This window comes from Mustela erminea, chromosome 13, assembly GCF_009829155.1.
Source record: "Mustela erminea isolate mMusErm1 chromosome 13, mMusErm1.Pri, whole genome shotgun sequence".
NCBI lineage: Eukaryota > Metazoa > Chordata > Mammalia > Carnivora > Mustelidae > Mustela > Mustela erminea.
The window spans coordinates 31,078,069-31,099,133 of record NC_045626.1 but is presented as its reverse complement, the minus strand read 5'-3'; the positions used below and the strand labels follow the sequence as shown (position 1 = coordinate 31,099,133).

The 21,065-nt window shown below is 38.2% G+C and overlaps 1 long non-coding RNA gene across 1 annotated transcript in view; it reads right to left on the bottom strand.

Annotated features, from left to right (window-relative positions):
• Window positions 1-7,830: 7,830 nt before the first annotated feature.
• The window catches only part of LOC116572469, a 39,201-nt gene continuing 25,966 nt past the window's right edge, over window positions 7,831-21,065 (bottom strand). Inside the window, exon 3 of the long non-coding RNA XR_004278347.1 lies at window positions 7,831-7,903. This is a non-coding gene — a long non-coding RNA (uncharacterized LOC116572469). The remainder of the gene's footprint in view (window positions 7,904-21,065) is intronic.

The window sequence follows — 21,065 nt, the reverse complement described above, 5'->3', positions numbered from 1 at the left end:
GACAATGCTATATTTCTTTACTTCTAGGCACACAGCAAGACTACATTTCCCGGTCTCCCCTGCAGTTACATGGCTAAAGGAAAATGGGAAAAGTATTGTTGCCACTTCTAGATTTGATAGCCAAAGATGCCATGATCCTCTCGCTCATCCTCTGCCATGCAGCCACATGTCAACACCCTCCATGACCTAAGGAGCAGCACAATGAACATAGCAGAGCCTCTCTGTCAAGTGATTAGCAAAGCCTTACAGTGCATCCCCACTGATCACACTGAACTAACACAAAAGTGAGAAATGCACCTTACTGACTCAAGCCCAACAGTGTGTTGGAGATGGCTCATACCAGCTCAGAAGAGCCAACAAACAGATCTTCCTAATTTCACATATAATGACGAATCATTGTTAACTTAAATCTTGATTGACATCGGCCATGGTGGGTATACTGACCCCATGAAAATAGTAAATGCTACAAACAAAGACTTTTTATTTCCACACTTTTGTCTGTTGGTCAGTTACTAAATTTTGCTACCACACCACTAGTTAAGACTCTAAGGAATGAAGGTTACAGCAGCTAGAATTAATCACATTAACTAATAAAAATCTGGTAGTTTTAGTTCTGGCAGTGTGATACTAAAAACAATCAGAGTGGAATTCTAAAATCCTGGAAATGAATATCCTTTGGAGATCACCTGGGCCAAATTACTTATTTCATAGATGGAAAAAAAGTAATACTCAGTTGAAAATAAATAAAAAAATAAATGGGACTCTGATCACTGGTAGGGAACATATTGGAGAGAACTGAACTGCAAGTGGGGGCGCAGCTGGAAGGCTACTGAGAAGCGGAGATTTGAGGTGATGGTGGTCTGATCTTGGATAGGACAGTGGAGAAAGAGAGAAGCAAACAGGTCTGAGATAGATTTTTGAAACCAGAATAAACACGGATATACTTGCTCCCTAACTTGCTTATAATTCTGTTTGCTGCTGGAGAGTAATTTTGGGATAGAAGGACCATACTGGTAGGATTTAACAGGCATCCTTAGTGTCTAGCTTGAGAGTTACTATAATAAAGGATCAAAATTAAACCTACCAAGTAGCTAATTTTTTTTTAAGTGGCTGCTATATTTTAGGCATTTTACATATATTAGTTCTAACTCTTACAAAGGACAGAAACACTGGTAAGAGATGTGTGTACCCCTGAGATGAGGAGGAAGGAAGCAGGAGATGGAATGCATGGAGCTTCTAAGGCCAAAGGTATTAATATTTCTATACCACAGATGAGGAAACTGAGACTCAAAGAACCTGATTTGTTCAAGGTCACACAGGTAACAAGCAGTAGAGCTAAGATCCAACCCAGGTCCATTTAAGCCCCAAACTTCTTTATACTATTACACATCTTCCTTTTTTTAAAACATTTTTATTTATTTATTTGAGAAGAGAGTAAGAGCAAGAGAGAGCACAATCACAGAGGGAGGGGGAGAAGCAGACCCCCGCTGAGCAGGAAGCCTGATGAGGGGCTCAATCCCAGGACCCTTAAGATTATGACCTGAGCCAAAGACAGACAGTTAACCGAATGAAACACCCAGGCACCCCACACCTCCTTCTTTACAGTGAATTCCCATGTGGTTCAAGACTGGAAGGGTACAAACCAACCTTGGTAAGAAAAGTTTATCAAGAAATTTCCAATATCAAACAGTGGCAAAATAATAAGTAAAATTATTAACATGAGCTTACAAATACACTTTTAAGATTTCACTAATGCTTCTGATTTCTGTTATAATAAACACAATACATATAAAGCATTCTATAAATGTTGTCCATTATTACTAACTCTATCAGTATAAAACTTAGGGAAAAACTAACTGGAAAGAATGACTATTTAAGATGTTAAGCAACTAAAAAAATACCCCTCTTTCTTCTTTCCTCATTCCACTCAAAAACACATCATCCAAAAAAATTTAACTGTCTAGGCAGTCTGATGGGGCAGGAAAAGAATCATTAACAGATGCACATGTAGGCAGCAGTCTTTCACCCGGAAGTAATGAGCCATGTAGCATCTAGATGTAAATGTAAACACATCTGTGAGTATCCAACACGCTAACTGTCCAGTGTAGCTCTAGCTCCATTTCCTAGCTAGGAGGCTTTTCTTCTCCTAGCAGAACAAAAATGTAGCAGACAGACTGGCTTGACACTGGATTAAAATCCAAGATTCCTCAAACTTTGAGGAATTCCTCTTTCTTCTCCAAAGTTCTGAGAGCTATAGACCACCTTCTGAGTGTTCACACATATGGTGTTAGAAATGTATACACGTTTTGTCAAAGCAGAATTCTCCTGGGCTTTGGAGAACTGATGCCAGCTAATTTTCTGAGTGTTCAAACAGGCTAGGTACTCTTTTAAGTGTGTCATTTGGATTATTTCATTTAATTATCATATCAACCCAACGCAGTGGGTACTTTAACTTTATTTTACAAAAAGAAGAAGCTGAGGATTAGACAGATGGGTCACTTTTCGGAGGCTCCACAGCTAGTGACAGATGAAGACAGGATTAGGATCCACGCATTCATACTCCAGAGCCTGAGCTTTCTTCCTGTACTCTCCATAGCTCTATGGCCTCATGGGGCAGGGGGACTGGACCCCTTCCTCAGCTTAAACCTAGCTAGCCCAGGCTCCATTCCCTCCCTGTCATATTCCCATCTCTGAAGCTTATTTATCAAGAGGCTAACCAAGATGGTTTGTGGATGCTCCACACCATCCACAGTTCTCCTCCTCATATTGGCCTTAGAAGCTCCATGTATTCCATCTCCTGCTTACTTCCTCCACCTCTCAGGGCTACACACATCTCCTTCAGAAACTTCTAGACGTTTCTGACCTCTTGAAGGTTAGACCAAATGAGGTCTACAAATGATTTTAGTACCATCTCTAGATTACTATATCAGCAGTATCTGCTTTATCACCCCCCTTCCTTTGCTAACTGGCTATACATTTCTGGCTGAGAATCTTTCTTAGAAGGATAGCAATAGTACACAATGCCCTCCAGGTTAATCATAAATGCACAATGTTAGCGTCAATCAGGCAGTGTTTACTATACAACCCATGTCAAATGCTACCTATAGAAATAGAATCTACCAGGAAAATAAAACAAACATCAAAACACAAAGTACCATACATGGGGCACCTGGGTGGTTCAGTCGTTAAGCATCTGCCTTTGTTCTGCTCAGGTCATGATCCCAGGGTCCTGGAATTGAGCCCCACATCAGGCTTCTTGCTCAGCGGGAAGCCTGCTTCTCCCTCTCCCACTTCCCCTGCCTGTATTCCCTCTCTTGCTGTCTCTCTCTCCGTCAAACAAATAAATAAAATCACAAAAAAAACCCCATAAAGTACCATATGTAAAAATACAAAGTTAACAGCAACAGAAAACAATACATAATCAGGTTTATGTTTAATAGTGTTTTGAGATATTAGCATTCTATGCAAATACTTTGGAAGAATATATAATAAGTCAGTATTGTTTTAACAATAAATTCAAGAGGATGGGGCTTAAGGTTAGAGAATGAAAGGGGGAAAGAATATTTAGACAGTCAAAAGCACTTTCTAGACCTTCTTCAAGTCACACCACAAACACTGCATGCTTTTTCAAATGTACGGCAGTCCTCACTCTTTACTATACTGGAGAAGATAATTGGATACAGTTTCAAGCTACCCTAAAATTTATTATTTATTTTAATCCCAGATGCCTTTGAAGAACATCCAGGTAAAGAAGGATTTTATGTGTAGTTACTCACAAAATACCTTTGATGATTTCTTCCAAAAGCAAGATATTTTCTAAAACATCTCTCAAACCCAAACATGTCCCAGTTTCCCAAATTACCCAGGAATGATTCTTTTGTTGGCTCTTTCTTGATCATGTGCATTAAAGGCAGAAAGATAAAACATGCTCTCAAGCATTGCATAGTGGATAATTATATTTTTAAGGATCTTCAGTTACATTATTTTAGCATCTGTGTAATTAAACCAAAGTGCGATTCTCAATTAGCAGGTTTTCCTTTCGTCTCTTGGATGTAATATCTTCATGGATAGGAAAGTGTTTTCCCTCTTTGAGTAGCTATATTTATCCCCATTAAACCAGGAGAAGTGTGGTGCCGGCTTTAATGAAGAAGTCCATCCGTGAGTCAGTGACGCCGAGGGGAAACGTCAGGGTTGCCCATCAACCCCTGTTGAGCACTGCAAAGTAATAACGCTTTCTGTGGAGAGACTGACAGCAAATAGCAAAGGTGTGAAATGAGAGATGAGATTTTCTTTGGAGCTTGTCCAGATTGTGATAGTCTTCTAACCCCCCTCTACCCCACCCCCCACTAGCTTTTCCCCATCTGTAGACACTGGCCTGCCAGTCATCAATGCTATTCCCCAGAGCATCCCTGATGATTAAACACCTGTGGCAAGCAGAGCCTCCTGAGTTTCTGCCACATTTGGCTGAAATTTCCTTTTGGTCATGGAAGAAAATTAAAGTTTAAGTTTCAATACTAACCAAATAATCCGCCATGATTATGGGAAACACAACTTTGTATTTTGATCAGCTTGCATCCATTCAGTCTGATACATGTGGTTTTCATCGGGAAATTACTGCATTCAGGATACCCTTCTTCACTAATTAATGGTTTTGAAGCAGCTGAAAAACTTGGGAGATACGGCTTATGAGAAATGTCACAGCACAGGATTCAGAGAGTTATCTTACCCAGCCTTATCAATAACTAAACCAGTCGTTATGTGGGGCAGGTGATTTTATTGCAAAATTTCTTGCACTAACCTATATTTTCTCTTGTTTTGATGAAGAGGAAGTAGTGCTCAACATTCTTGTAGCTTGAGATGAATAATGCTGTGTGAATTCCAAAATGAAAAAAATGAATCAGAAAATTATTTCATCTCAGCTTGTTTCCAGATTGAAGCTTATAGCCCTCACTCTGTGAATGAGCTCTGGGAGGTGACTTATTATAAATTTTACAAAGAATTCTGCATAGAATGCTAATATCTCAAAACACACTATGAAAAAAACAAAAACAAAAACAACAACAACAAAAAAAAACAAAAACAAAGTTCCACAGGAAAATAACTGAGAAATGTGGAGATTCACGGCTTTTCTTTTGAATATTAAAGAAAGAAAACTGGGAAGTCCAATCTGTTTAACTGTGTTTAAGCCATCCTTTTCAAACTTATTTGGACCTCAGAAAGAATATATGCATGCATATTTTTTTAATTACTGATTAATTATCTTTTGTAAATCATACCTTGAATTCTATTAGACATGAGATCCTTGGTATCAGAATTTGTTTACTGGTAAAGTCAAATATCTGGAAAAACTAAACAATTTTCATTCAATTATTAGCACTTTCATGGCAATTATTTCTTTGAATTCTCTCCTCAAGAGAGCTGAGTTCATGGGAAGTGAAAAGGTGGGTATGGAGTCAGGTGTACAGTCCCTTTCTGAATTACAAACACAAGGAATTAGAGCCAGGGCCCGGCAGAGATATGGAATAAAAATGGCAGCAATAAAAACTTTACTCCATTCTCTTTCCCACTCTCATGTGGAAGTGTATCTGGAAAAAGAAGAGGCAGAAACACAGATAAAAATGTTCTCCATAAGGCGTCAACTTCCATCCACTGGGCCTACCCTTCATAATTATTGAACACTTATCATATTCTAGACATTGTGCTTGGCACTTGAAGGCAAAAGCAAATTAAGACAAGACCTCTTCCCACAGTCAAGAAAGAAAATAATTAAAATTTTTAACCAAACTCTAGCCCACATTTTCTAGGGTTCTCTCACCTTCCACAAAATAAAATACTGTTGGAGTAACATTGATAAACATTGCCTCTCTTTGCTTCTCTTTCTGATCCTACCATCTATTTCAGAATCCCTAATTTTCTCTTTTAAAGTAATCACTCCTTCAAAAAAAAGATTAAAAATGATTTCTTTCAACAATTGAGTATAAATCTGTTGAATTATGTACCAGATTAAAAGGACACTAAGCATTATCCTCATGATTATAGAGGACATAAAGGGGACTAAGTAAATTGGGCAAGAATGCTGAATTTGTTTATTAATTAGTAAATTCATTTATTAAAAAGAGATTTATGAAGTTCCACTTTGTATAGTCATGAGTACTAAGTGTTCTCAATACTAAGACCACACAGATGCCTTCACCATTAGCTGGTTCTGGAGAGGCTTATAGTTAAGAGAATCATGGGTAGATGGGCCAGATCAGCTTAGTGCTAAGTGTTCTATGAACCCTAGTTTGCTTGATCTAAATTGTCTGCTTGAGTCTGTTTAAAGCACTAACTTAATGAATTTGAAGCCATTTGGAAACTTAATGTGGGCAGAATCCCCTAACAGGAAAAACAGACAAGAGAAGGAGTCCAATAAGTAAACAGACATAATCATATAAATTGTGGATTTGGAGCTCACCATAAGGAAAAATTAGCAACAGACTATATTATTGTATCAAGTGCCTACTCTCTGCAATGTGTCATGCAGGAGTCATGAGTGACCCCAAAAAGTAGAACTCTTAACTCACAAAATTAAAATTTAGTTGCAGGGCTAAGAAAATAAACACAGATACAGAAACAAGCACACAAACAAATGCCTAGTTTAGCACTCAAAATACAGACCTGGAGTCAAGTTAACCAAAACCACAGCAACCAAAAGGAGGAAGAGACTTCTGGGAGTGAGAGGCATCAGAAATAGTGGTGGTGGGATTTAAGCTGGAACTTGAAAAATGAAGCCTACATAGAAAAGAAATTGCACTGTTTGATTAAGAATATTTGACCAGCCATAACAAAATTGCCATATTCAAGATGATTTGCATATCTTGACTGTAAATCACTGTGGGACTTCAAGGAGCATTGTGAAAAACTTGGGGCCTTCTTCATTGCTACCATTACCCCTATTCCAGAAGCAGCCAAGTGACTCTCCAGGAAAACCAGTTTTATTTTATCCCTGTATCAACCAGGACTGGTCATGCTGGGAATAAAACCAGGGTGACCTCCTCCTCTACTTCCTGGCAGTCCTCACGAAACTACTTGGCCAGGTGTCCAGCACACAGCAAAAGGGTAGAGAGAGAAAGTACAAAAGAGTGAATTTAGTCCTCCAACTTCCTTCTCCTCTGTTCAGTGTCAGCATTTTTTATCTCCAAAGAAACTTTATTCCTTTTTAAGAGTAGACTCAAAATTACTGCTAATTTTCTACAAGGAAACTGTTCTTTGAAATACACCATATACCATTTTCTAACCTCCCCCCACCTCCCCACTTTCGTAATGCTGGCAATGCATTGGCTGTGAACATGTAAGTATAGTTGCTTTTGAATGCTGCAAGGTAAATGCAGAAAATGACAGCTTAAATGGAATCATTAAAGCAGATGTAGGTAATATCTGAATGCTACCAAGCCTTCTTTGCAAGGCAATAAAGTCTTTATTTTCAGTTCTGATGCCTTGCACCTTTTCAGGGTAGCTGACAACCTATCATTTCTTACTTTTTTCCCCCCATTTCCAGCATGAACTCAGGGGCCTCTTTCTATCTTAAGTTGCAACCTGTTGATTGGTGGAAAAGGGAAGAACTGTATACAGTTCCACCCTAAGCGGTTATTTCTGGCAGTGCAGCAGTGAGCTCTGTCAGCTCATTCAAAGACATTAGTGTGAGAAAGTCACAACAAAATTGCTACCTGTCCATGTACTGGGGGCACCACAAAGTACAAGTTTCAGAATAGCACCAAGACAGACCCAAGAGACCACATCCTGGTTTTGAAGAAGCCAGACTTTCACAGTAGTATTTTGCATTTCTTTAAGTTTATCCTTCTCCATATAGTTTTCATTATACTTTCCTAGTCTTCTTATGAAGAAAGCAGTTGGATGTTGTTACCTACAATAAGGATAAGGAAACGGAAACTTACATTGATTTTTAGAAATATGGTAAAAATAGTTAATTGTAATGTTAGGTATTTAGAACATGGTATTGAGGTTTGCTTTTGGCTTTGTTTCTGTTTTTTATTTGACCAAACACTTATACAGTGCTTCGTATAGGCACTTTCTAAGTTGTTTTTGAATATCAACTCATTTAATTCTTACAACAACCTCCTAAGATCAATACTATTATTATCTCCCATTTTATAAATGAAGAAACTGAGGCCCAATGTCACAAGAGTGGATGTAATGGCAAAGTTAGAACTCAAATCCAAAACTCATGGCTCCAAAGTCCATGTTTCTCAACTCTTTCACTATGTGTCCTTCAACACACTGGAAGGTATACTACAAAAGAACGAGAAATAAACCTAGCTCTTTGATTCTGGGGCTGATGACTCCCTCACTCACCCAACCTACCACTGAACAAACCTTTATTGAGCAATCACTACCAACAAAGGGCTGGTAGTGATTTGGGGCATCAAAAGAAATATGACAAATACAATCAATCTTCATTATTCATGGATTCCGCATTTGCAAATTCACCTACTGCTAAAATTGACTTGTAATCCCAAAATCAATGCGCACTGGCTTTCAGATAATTTGCAGACATGTATGGACATGCCCAGAGCAGTGAAAAATTCAACACTCCAACCTGCATTTCCCAGTTGAGGTCAAATAAAACAAAGCTCTGCCATCTTGTTCCAGCTCTCATACAGAAATGACCAGAGGATGGAGACAGTAGTAAGTAACACAGTGTAATGCAAGAAGCTCCAGCTCTGAGACCAGTGGAAGGGGTTTGAATCACAACTCTGGCACCTATTAATGGTGGTCTCAGGCAAGTTACTTAACATTTCTGATCAATTTCCCCTAGGAAATGTGGTTCAATATTCACTAAGTCACAGTTTGGGTGACTTTATAGAATAAAAATAATTATAATAATCTCCTTCATTCAAGTTACTTACATCTTAAGTGAGAGGAAAAGACAAAGATATATCAGAAATTATTTAGGTAACTAGTCAAATATGTGCAATATGTAAGAAAGGCAAAATCACTGAGTGGCAGCACGCGATTTTAAAGCTTCAGGTAGGCAAGCTGAAATGGTCAGTGTAAGCATCAGGAAGAAGATGGAATTTGGGATTCAAAGTAACAAAAACACAGCCAGAAGAAAATCTCTCCAGCCTTGGAGTTTTCCCATGCTCTTGGCTTTTATTAACTATATAACAAGACCCCTTTGGATGGTGGCTACCATCCCACTGACTAAATTAATTGAAGACTTAATTGCAGAAACTTCCGATTTTCTATCATATCTTTACAATGATACAAGGTGACCCTGAATCTTTAATTAGAATGATTCAATTGTCAAAGAAGTGAGCCACCTGGGCACAACTGCTGGTAACCTGTAAAAATCACAGATACACCCTCAGAAACTTCATGAAAAGGCAGATGCTGCATCTCCTCCTCAGGGTATCTTGACAAAGTGGTCACTATCGGCTTGACAACCACAATCATGGGGACACACAAGGAGAAATGCTGCCTGCTGCCTGCCCACAGTAAGATGAACCACAGTCTTGAGACAATCTGGAGATAGCAGGAGAGGCTTTTGGTCTCTATGCATTGTTTTGACTGGTTACAGCTGTCATTAGGGGTTGAAATTGTAGAGTATATCTTTCAACAAAGTTCCTACTTTCTCTCACCTGCTTAGAGACTGTAGAAATTTTTAAAATATGGTTTTTTGACACAGAAATAAAATGTTATACAATATTTGGTTGTCCAATATTTGTTGCTAGGTGTAATCAATCATAGAAGAGACACCTGGGAGAACTGCCACTGGATCCATAACCTAGGAAATAGTCTTTGGACATTGTGGAGATAGAAAAATAGGCAGGGACTAGATGGGAGGACTGGTCTGGAAGAATCAGCATATTGGAATCAAGTGTGACGGAACTAGAAAAACTTGAAACTGACATGTCATGTTCTGAGCTCGATGAGACGAGGAATAATGTAAAGTGGGGATGAGCTGAGAGTATAAAGTTATAAGGTTTTGTGGAAAGTGTGTAGGACCTGTACCAATTCTGAAGATGGATGTAATTATTGTGCCAAGCTGAAAACTAACTGCAAAGTTACTACAGGCATCCCTTTCTTTTTTTGATCCTATTAACTTAGAAGATATTAACTTCTCCATCCATAAAAACTTATTACTCTTTATCTTTCTTTTCGAAACATATAAAATACTTGGGTCTGACTATTCCACTGAAGAAAGAATCATCATACTGGCTCATGATATTGATAATTCAAAGTACTCCCTAAATCACTTTGACCATAATGCGATGAATATTTCAAGCAAGAAACACACACACACAGAAAGGCGGGCAGGGGGGAGAGATGGGGTGTGGGTGTGTGTGTGTGCGTGCACACACATGCATGCATCGAGGTCATCTAATTGTTTTACTTATTTAGTCAGTTGGTTAACATCGATCTTTTTTTGGCATACTGCTAGTGAGTACATAAAATAAAATATGTGCACTGGGATATGGTCCTGACAGAGTAATCATAATAGAAAATGAGGTGATCTACTGGTAAAACAACATTATACCCAAAACAACAAATCAGAGTCACAGTGCAATTACTGTCTTCAGACCATGTACACTGGGCCCATTCCCCAGCAGCCAACCAACAGCACCACATCATTATCTCCCCTGCTCGCTTGGACACCAGGTATTAACATCATGTCTTACAATTCTGGAGACTAAACCAATTAAGGCACAATTTAAAGAAGGTATTCATAAATATTGTACCAGGGTGGTACTGACACACCTAAGTATTTAAAAAATACTTTAAAAAGTATTTAACTATTAAAAAAAATAGAATATGGCTCCAAATATATGTAATCCATTTTAGAAGAGGTTCCACAGAGCAACTTCTGCATTATGAATAAATATGCAAAATCAAAACAGTAGCCCAGTTCAAATCTCTCTCCTACTCCTCTGATATACTTCTCCATGTCATATCCATTTTCATATAAACAACACAGTAATATAACATCTGCATTGCTAAATAATGCTACTATGTTCTAATTTCTTTGGAATGGCATGAATAAAATCTTTCTACTCCTGTTTATTAGAATTTATTGATGACAATCCTTTGCAAAGTAGCAGAAGGTATAATTAATTCTGGTACGACCCTAAGTTGGATATAGAAACTCAACAGGGCTTACTTTTGACTTCAAATGATCTATCGCTTGATAATGTGGAAGGGAGGCAGCAGGAGGAGGATATGAGCTTCCATAACTTCACTCTAAACTGCTTCAATGCTACCTCATGCAGTTAATGTTATATACACACTGTCAGCTATATAATACAATCGTACTTTTCTTTATTTCACAGAGATGTTTGGATACAATGTTCTGTAGGGGGGGGAGAAAACAGTATTTCAAGGTTTGGGCAGGAATTTTACTAAAACAAATATTTAGAAATCTCTCTAACTCATCACAGGGCTTCCACCATTACTCCTACTACATTCAATTCTCTTTGCTCAGGACATCTGCTAGACTAGAATACGGATGATTTCACAGTTATACAAAATGAAAATTAATGCAGCATTTCAGTAATTCCCCCACATAGGCTGCTTATATATATGCAGTATCTTCATCAACAAAAGAAATGATATAGTTATGTTGAAGGTATAGTATCTGATACACCTTCAGCTTGTCTTACTGATGAATGTGGTTGCTTTGAAGAAGAAGTGAAGAGGAAAGTTGTTATTCTGGGTTTAATTTTGACAGATATAAATAATAAACTAATAGTTTAGAAATAAGGTAAGATCAGTGGGTGTGGTGCATAAACAATGAATTTTGGAACACTGAAAAGAAATAAAAAATAAAATGAAAAAAATTAAAAAAATTTTTTTTAAAGAAATAAGGCAGGAAAGAAAGTGATCGTGTCAACCTGGAATTCATAACATTAAAGAGAGGAGCACTTGGATATGTGTATTTCAGAAGAGAATGTGATGTCAAGGAAAATAGAGATATGGCGCTCTGGTGAGTGCTTTTTAAAGGAAGTAAGACTCACAAGAGGTGGAAGTGTCTTTAAATTGCAATTTATTATGTCTTTGAAAATTATCTCAATTTTCAAGGCAGGCAAGAGGTAACATGCAAGAAAAAGGTGTAGCAGTAATGATGCTTCTGATAAGGGCAGATTACAAAGATGAAAGGAGGGGTACATTTCAACTCTCTAAAAACTGAGCTATCACAGAATAAGATGGGCTGTCTCAGAAAGTGCAGAGGGAAGAAAAGAGAAGTGTTCTATATTATCTGAAAGGTTTCTTTCCACTTAAAGATTCTGTCATTCCATGTTATGTGGAAATAGATTTTCATTCATTAAAAAATTGTTTTTAATCAGTGATTTCAGACAATAAGCATTTACATATGAGAATGGTGCCTTGGGATTTACAAAGTGCCATGATATGCACATCAATTCTCACCACAGCCACCAGAGATCACTGCCTCTAGATTATAAACAGCAGACTGAGCCCTCCTCCGGAGATTAATCCATGGCCCTAGGGTATCACATTTGCAGGACTCAGGACAAGAATGCAACTAAAGGCCCACATACATTATGGCTAAATAATATTTAAAAGTTTTAAATCAACAACAAACAGTTAGAGCTCCATATTTAAACTCCCTCCTCCCTTGGAAAATGTATCTTCAAACCACAATGTCAAAAATATATATACTTTTTTATGACTAAAATTTGGCAACATATAAAAGATGGCTGAGTTTATTATTAATAATTATAATTATAGGTCTGAATGTTCTATGGATAGACCTGTGATATTTAAAATTATGTTAATAATTCTTAGGTTATATATTTATTCCACCAAATGTATTTCTTGACTTCATTTTAATAAAATTACTAATCTTATTGTTACCAATATTTTCACATAATTTGGATTTTATTGAACATAATGATCTATACATTTTAAATGTAAATTATTCAAAGTATATATATTTTAATATATTTTGACCAAATATAAATATAACATAAAAATATTTTCATGTCTATTTTCTAAAGTCTTCTCCTAAAGTATTAAAAATTAAAAGGTACAATATCAGTAATAATTAGTATATAAAATTTTTGTAACTATTATCTTCATAAGCTGATTGATTTAATAATTTGAAAATACAGTAAGATATACTAAATATTTATTAAAAATATTCACTACTAGTTTTCAATGTTCGTCTAACTGTCAAGGTAAAGAATCAATATTACTCTTCATGTTTGTTACATATAACTAAAACTATGTACATACTAATTTGAAAATAATATAAATTGTTTAATATTATAAAATTTCCCTAGCCACCATGGCACTTTGTGTGTACCTCCAGAATCAGGATGTGGAACCTGAAGAGCAATAAGAAATGGACCCCAGCTCTATTGCAGAAATTAACTGTATCAATGCCTTCTTAGGGAAGACTTGACAAGCTACTTAATTTGTCTTTCATCTTAACTATATCCTTTCTCTGCTCAAATCCTTCCCAGACAAGCTACTTAATTTGTCTTTTATCTTAACTATATCCTTTCTCTGCTCAAATCCTTACCATACTCCAAAGCACTATTTGCCTCTGGCTTCCACAGTGTTCAATCTACAAGCCTCCATGACAAAGGTGCTTGGTATTTTGAAGACTTGAGAAAGAATGGTGTTAAGTTATGAGAGCAGATATTTACAGTCATGACACATGCTGCATCAGACTCCAAGAGAAAAAGGCACCCAAGTACTTTTAAAGCAACTGATCAGGGGCACCTGGGTGGCTCAGTGGGTTAAGGCCTCTGCCTTCAGCTTGCCCCTGGGATTGAGCCCTGCATCGGGCTCTCTGCTTGAAGGGAGCCTGCTTCCTCCTCTCTCCGACTGTTTCTCTGCCTACTTGTGATCTCTGTCTGTCAAATAAATATGTAAAATCTTCAAAAAGAAGTGCAACTGATCAATTTTGCATGTGTTTGTTATTTAAGGTCCTCTAAGCAAATGGCCTAGGCCAAAATCCCCTCTTTCCCCAAGAGTTGTAGAAATTACGTGATCTATAAATTAATCCATGCAAATATCCTTTTAATGGACTAGTGCAATCTTCAGAGGTGGTGAGATCCCCATGACACAGGAAAAAATTTGGCATCAGGAAAATACAAATCAAAACCACAATAACCACCTCATACCAGTCAGAATGGCTAAAATTAACCAGTCAGGAAACAAGAGATGTTGGCAAGGATGCAGAGAAATGGAACCCTCTTACACCGTCCGTATGAATGCAAAGTGGTACAGCCATCCTGGGATACAGAATGGAGGTTCCTCAAACAGTTAAAAATAGAACTACCCTATGACCCAGCAATTGCACTTCTATGTGCTTATCCAAAGGATATAAAAATAGTGATCTGAAGGGGCACATGCACCCCAATGTTTATAGCAGCAATGTCCACAATAGCCAAACTATGGGAAGAGCCCAGATGTCCAGCAACAGATGAATGGATAAAGAAGATGTGGTACACACACACACACACACACACACACACACACACACAATGGAGTATTACTCAGCCATCAAAAAGAGTGAAATCTTGCCACTTGCAACAATGTGGATGGAACTAGAGGGTATATGCTAAATGAAGTAAGTTAATCAGAGAAAGACAAATACCATATGATTTCATATGGAAATTAAGAAGCAAGACACATGAACATAGGGGAAGGGAACAAAAATTAAAATTAAAACAGAGAGTGAGCAAACCATAAGAGATTCTTAACTATAGGAATAGAACAGAGGGTAGCTGGGGGTGAAGCAGGGTGAGGTAATTACGTGATGGCATGAAGGAGGGCACTTGATGTTTTGAGCACTGGGTTTTATATGCAACTGATGAATCACTGATTCAACACAGTATGATTATCATATACTGATAATATACTATGTGTTAACTAAACTGAATTTAAATAAATTTTTTTTAAATGCACATAAGTGGTAAAGCGATTTCTAATTTCAGCTAAAATACAGGACATCTAAGGTACCCTGAAGTACTATAATCAATTAATGGCTTTTTAGAAAATGTTTCTATCCCACCATTAGAGTATATATACTTATTTAATTCATATTGAAAGGTAATTTGGAGTAAAAGTGCTATGAAATCAACTCTGTGGCCAGCTACAAACTAACCTAACAGTCAAAATAAAGAAATCTATTATTTTAGTGGGCCCATTAAAGTTTGTACATGGAAATATGGAATTGGTTTTTAAAGTCAGATGTCTAAATTAGATCCAGTTTTATGGAGAAACTCCAGTACTTTCTCCACCTACATGGAAATTCCTAAGTAGAGTTTCAGAATGAATCTATGCATCTGCAGGACCCTCACTCACACTGATAAAAATACAGTTTCCTGAGGACTTAACTCATTAGAGCAGAGTCAAGTAAGTCATTTTAGAAAGATTCTCAAAGATGTTTATCAAAGCAAAACAAATATTTACTATTCTCAGTTACCCAGAATATGTCACCGAACAAAATTTTTTGTTTCCTAGGCTCTAGTGAATAAAGAAGCAGTACAATGAGGGAAGTAGGTGGACTCTGAAGCCAGGCTGCCCGAGTCTGAACCCAGCATGCACTACCCAAAGCAGTGTGAGGCAGCACATTACTGAACTCTGCTTCTCCATTTTCCCTTCTCTAAAAGGGAGATGATAATAGTGCCAGATGATAACAGTGCTACTACCACACAGGGCTGGAACGAGAATTACATGAGTTGATCTGCCTAAGGCTCTTCGACCAGAGCCAGATACCTTTGAAACACTCAATGAGCATAAATTATTATTACAACAGATTTGGCAAAAGAGTGGTTGATAAAGGATAAAAAAAAAGGGGGGGGGGACAGAGAAGAGCAAGAAAAATAAACAAGCAGAAGCAGGGTCTTTTCTGACTCAGTATCTAGAGAAAAGAAAGCTGTTAATTGCTTTTCTAACCTGATAACTGTCAATTCATGATAAGCATAGAAAGGAATATGTGTTCCATTATGAATGATCCACATTTTCCTCCTAGAATACAGGAATGCAAATCAGTAGGAGATCAGAGTGAAAAATCAAATGACCAAGTGACCAAGTAGTGAAGGGTTTTTTTTAAAGCCTAAGTGCAGGACATGGCCCATCTGGAACTCTCCACCTTGGGGAGGTGAGTTTGACCATGACAGCTAATGGGGAAGGATTTATGATCAGTGCCCTTCGCCAACATATTATTCACCAACTGCTGACAGGCCCAACCCTTGAGAGTGAAATGAGTAGGGATGATATCAGTCACTCTCTGTCACTCGAATTGCAAATCTTCTAGTCAGCAGGAGAAACCCACAAGCTGATACGAGAAAGGGAAGTGTCAACAGGTTCAGCTGTGGCTGGAGGTGCCCCTGATAGGTCAGAAAAGGGAAATAAAGACAGCAACACTAATTGAGCCCGCAATGAATGTATGAATCAGTGGGGCCCATGAACTCTACCATTGGATCTGAAGGGTGACACCAGAAAAGCATGGGCTGGAGTGTCAGAGGAAACCGGTTTCAAATCTCAGCTCTACCACTTAATAAATGGCCTTGGACAAGCTACTTAATATCTCTAAGCCACCATTTACCCATCCATAAGATAAAGATAATAAAATCCACCTCACACGGCAGGGTATAGAGATTTATTAAGATAATAGATAGGATGCGTCTGGCACAATGTCTGGCAGGCTGAAGGTATTCTATACACCTTAATCCCTATTCCAGGAGGTGCCCTAGCGGGCTCACAGCCAAGGGAGGTTGGGGTGGGGGGAATGCAATTAAATAAGCAGTTACAAGCTAGAGATGAGAAAGGGACTTCAGAAGGACACAATGGGAGTTCCCCAGTCCAGCCTGGATAAGTTATGAAGCAGCAGAAAAAGAGATGCTCAGGAAAGACTCAAGAGGGGAATGTGGGGAATGTGGGCTACTGAGTTCAAGACAGCCAGCAGGAGGGACAAAGAACATAAGGCAAATGGCATAAGCCAAGTCCTGGATACAAGAGAAATCAAGGAGTGGCTGTCCTGAACCTCAGTCGTGCCACAAATTCTTGAAGTCACAGCTCCAAATCTACATAGCCATCTCTCCTTGACTTCTATCTGGCGTATTTCTCTGGTCACGGTTTAATCCACTGTTGAAGAATAATATCCACCTACAATACAGTATTATAATGACACACATAAACAAGCATTAGCCTTCCGGGCTTTGCTAAAAGACAGCAGACTGGAATGACCTGGCCATTGCTGAATAGGAAAATCCCCAGCATTACAGTTCACTGTGCTACTACACCTGAAGGATCAGTGCATAACTATTGCTCTCTCCATCCCCTACTCAAAGGCAAACAGATAAAAAAAAATAAATGCAGTTTGCTCTATAAGTTAACAGAGAGAAAGGTACCTGTCCTCTAAAATACCCAACTCTTGAATAATCTCTATGAGCACAGAGAGAAAACTGGGATTGGTGCTTACTGTAAAAGAAACTTTCACTCAGGCCTCTTCCTATCATCCTCATTAATTTCTAACAAGGTAGAGCAGCTCAGTCTGATTGCTAAGAGTCAGAAACATAAAGCCATTTTTTTTTTCTTACTAGTGATCAAGATCACTGCCTGTTACACATCAACGCCCAAGCTGGGGACAGAGGTCCCATTTCTGCCCCACATGCTAAACCTCCAGGGCAGGATCTGTTTCTTTGGACCTACCCAGCCATCCTGCATCTTGTCTGCCTTTCTGGCTCCCTACATGGTTAATATTCTAAGCAGGAGTATTTAGGGCCTGCTTCCTAGAAACAACCATTCTACTCTTCTCTGACTTCCTTCATTGTATCTGCTACAACCAGGGCAAGGAAGAACAGATTGGGAAGCATTCTGCAACCAAAACCACTTTGGCAATCCCTGACTGAGATTCAGAGGAGAGAATAGAAGTAGCAAAGATTACCCTGATCCAAGTCATGTGCAGCTTTCCTTGGAGCACTGCACTGGAAATTTGGAAACAGTAGCACAGGTATCAGCAGAATAATATTTTGTCTTGCATTTTTACTTGGTTAATTGCATGTATCTATCTCCTGCAACAATCCCAGAGGGAGGAGAGTTTAGAGGTATAATGAGGCACAAACCACCCCCCAAATCCCTAATAGTGATAAGGACTGAAATCAGATTTATAAAACACAAGATCAGTGTTAAAAATATAGAAATGGGGAAAGTTAATATAAAGAAACCCAGAAAGAGGCATGATGACAAATAATATTTTTGTCATAAATAATAGGTAGAACATGTTGATTTTATGGATAATCAGTATATGCATCTTAAAAATTTTTGATATCTACAGGGTGGCTCAGTGGGTTAAAGCCTCTGCCTTCGGCTTAGGTCATGATCCCAGGGTCCTGGGATCAAGCCCCTCATCGGACTCTTGGCTCAACAAGGAGCCTGCTTCCCTTCCTCTTTCTCTGCCTGACTCTCTGCCTACTTTTGATCTCTGTCTGTCAAATAAATAAAATCTTTTTTAAAAATTTACGATATCTAAGAATATTTAAAGATTATGCAAAAATCAATCAGTGGGTTAATTAATCAATATTTGGGGATGACACCTGTTTTGAGACTACTGGGATACGGGAGAATACAGTAGTTACAACAATGTTTGGATACTTCCTAAATAAATGGGCTATGCTATATAAGTAATTCAAAAGAAAAAGTCTATGTCTTCAGGTAACATGGCTGGGAACAAACTTACTTAGAAACACAAGCATTTCCTCTGAAGTCAATAAATCCTAGTTCAAGTCCAAATTGCAATATCCGAAGATTTCAAATCCTACTGAACTTTAGTTTTTCAACTCAGAAAGGGAATTATGAAACCCACCTTATCAGGTTGTTGTTGTTCACATTAGAGGAGGTAACTTATGCACATGATGATTTCTGACACTGCCTGGTTTACAACAGAAGTTCAAAACCATGAGCTACCTTTCTTTTTTTTCCTTAGGAAGGTTAAACTTTATCCATGAGAAAGCTGATTAATAACAGTACGGAACATGGCAAGAACCAGCTAAGCAAGCACCACATTCAGTCTGCAGATTTTGAGAAGGCCAGTCCATTTGTAGCAGTAAGGGAAAATTCTGCAAAACAGAAGTAAACTAGGATTAAATCAGAAGAGAGGGTGGGAAACTCTTCCCATTTGGTCCCAACCTTCCTGTGGGATAATACCATAGCTCTTAGGGAAAAGTTGACCCGAATTCAGACTGTTAGAAGCAGGGAATTTATATAATGTACCACACCTTATGAGTTAAAGACCATTATCAGCAAGGATGTATTATCTGCCTACTTTGTGTTGTGGCAAAGAGGGAGGAAGAAGAGAAAAAGGAGAAAGTAGTAAGAAAGAGGAGGAGGATGAAGAAGAGAAAGAAAAATAGCTATACAGGAGAGAGGAAAAAGAGTGGAAGGGGAAGTTGCTTAGTGTCCCAGACATCACAGCTGCAGTTTGAAAGGGCACATCTGAAATGGGCCTGTTAAATTCAACAGTTTCATCATCACTGCCACCAAATTGAGCTGCTCTGAGAAACACTTTGCTATGATATATGAGCCGGGTGAGGATGATTAGCTAAGTCTGTATTACACAGCACATGAGAACTCAACAAAGGTTTAGTCATTTAAAAGGACAACATTGAGTTTTGGCCAAGGATTTTAAAAATGAATATTCCATGTGGGGAAAAAATTGTTAAATACGATAATGACAGGAGAAAATCTTGCTGTAATTATTCCTCCATATGTTACCACCTTCGAGGGAAAATATATACATATAAAGTGAGAATAATCCCCCATATGGGTTTTCAGATCCATTTTTTTTTTTAAGTGAGCAATCACAGGTTCAGAGTGAAGGAGCATTATTAAATGATGGTCAACTGCAAGCCTTGCAGGGGACCAGCTGCAGCTCCAGTATAACATGGAGAAGACCAGGGAAAGATGACCAGCCCTCCAGATTTACTGCTCATGAAGAGCTGGAGAGCATCATGGATTGCTCAAGCTAGATGGGATATTGAGAGGTTATTAGGCCCATTACCCTTCCCCTAGGCCACTTCACTTGCTCTTTCATGACAAAGTAACATTTTACATGCAAGGCAGAGCTGGAGGCAGAATGAGTATTATACACAGGTGATGGGAGCAGGGGGAAATGTGGATGTTTCTTCCACTTAGAATCATGAAAAGTCCCAACTACATTCTGTCTAGTCCATTTCTTCCTCCCCAATAATTAGGACAGCACCTGACACATCACAGATACTCAGTGAATCTTTGTGACAGGAATGAATGAATGAATCCTATGCTGGGATTTCTCTTCATTATTGTTTTTTGAGCTCCCCCAGGAAATTTAGGATTCAACCACCATTGCTCTGGACCAGAGTTCTAGTCACAGTTTCTCAATTTCCTCCTTTATAAGCTAGATTTTCTAATATCTCTTTTACAAAAAGAGGATTTGTATGTGTGTGTGACTGTCACACACTCCAAAGGCCATCTGAAAACTTAACAGCTTACTCGGTTATAACTAAAATAAATTTTAAAGCAAAACACTGGCAAGACTTCCTGAACAAATTCTCTTTGTGGTAAATACAGCACAAATATCAAAGTTGCCTATAAATAATTAATAATTCTACCTATTCCACTAAACCTTCTTTTATAACACTTGCCCACATGAATCCTTATTTTGTAAACTTCTATAGCAAGTTTTATTATAACAGCCATGGAGTACTTGGATAATCAGTGTCCTATAATTTTTCTAAATGTTTACAAAGATTTATTTGATTCCTCAACAAGCATGGCAGCCCTTAGAGAAGGACTGCATACCAGGCCTCACTTAAGCCACACAAAATTCTTTGTGTAATTTTGGCATAGTATGTCATACCTGTCTGCTTGGATCTCATCAATACATTCATAATAAAACTAAAGAAAATCAATCAGTCATCCAGATGATCCAAGGCCATTTGTTGCTAAACATCTGAGTAACACTGAAAGAGTACCTAGCCTGCCTTCAGAAAGCCAGAGTGGACAGGCTGCTCAGAGCTACTGAGAGGTGAACAGAATTCTGAAGGCCAAGGACA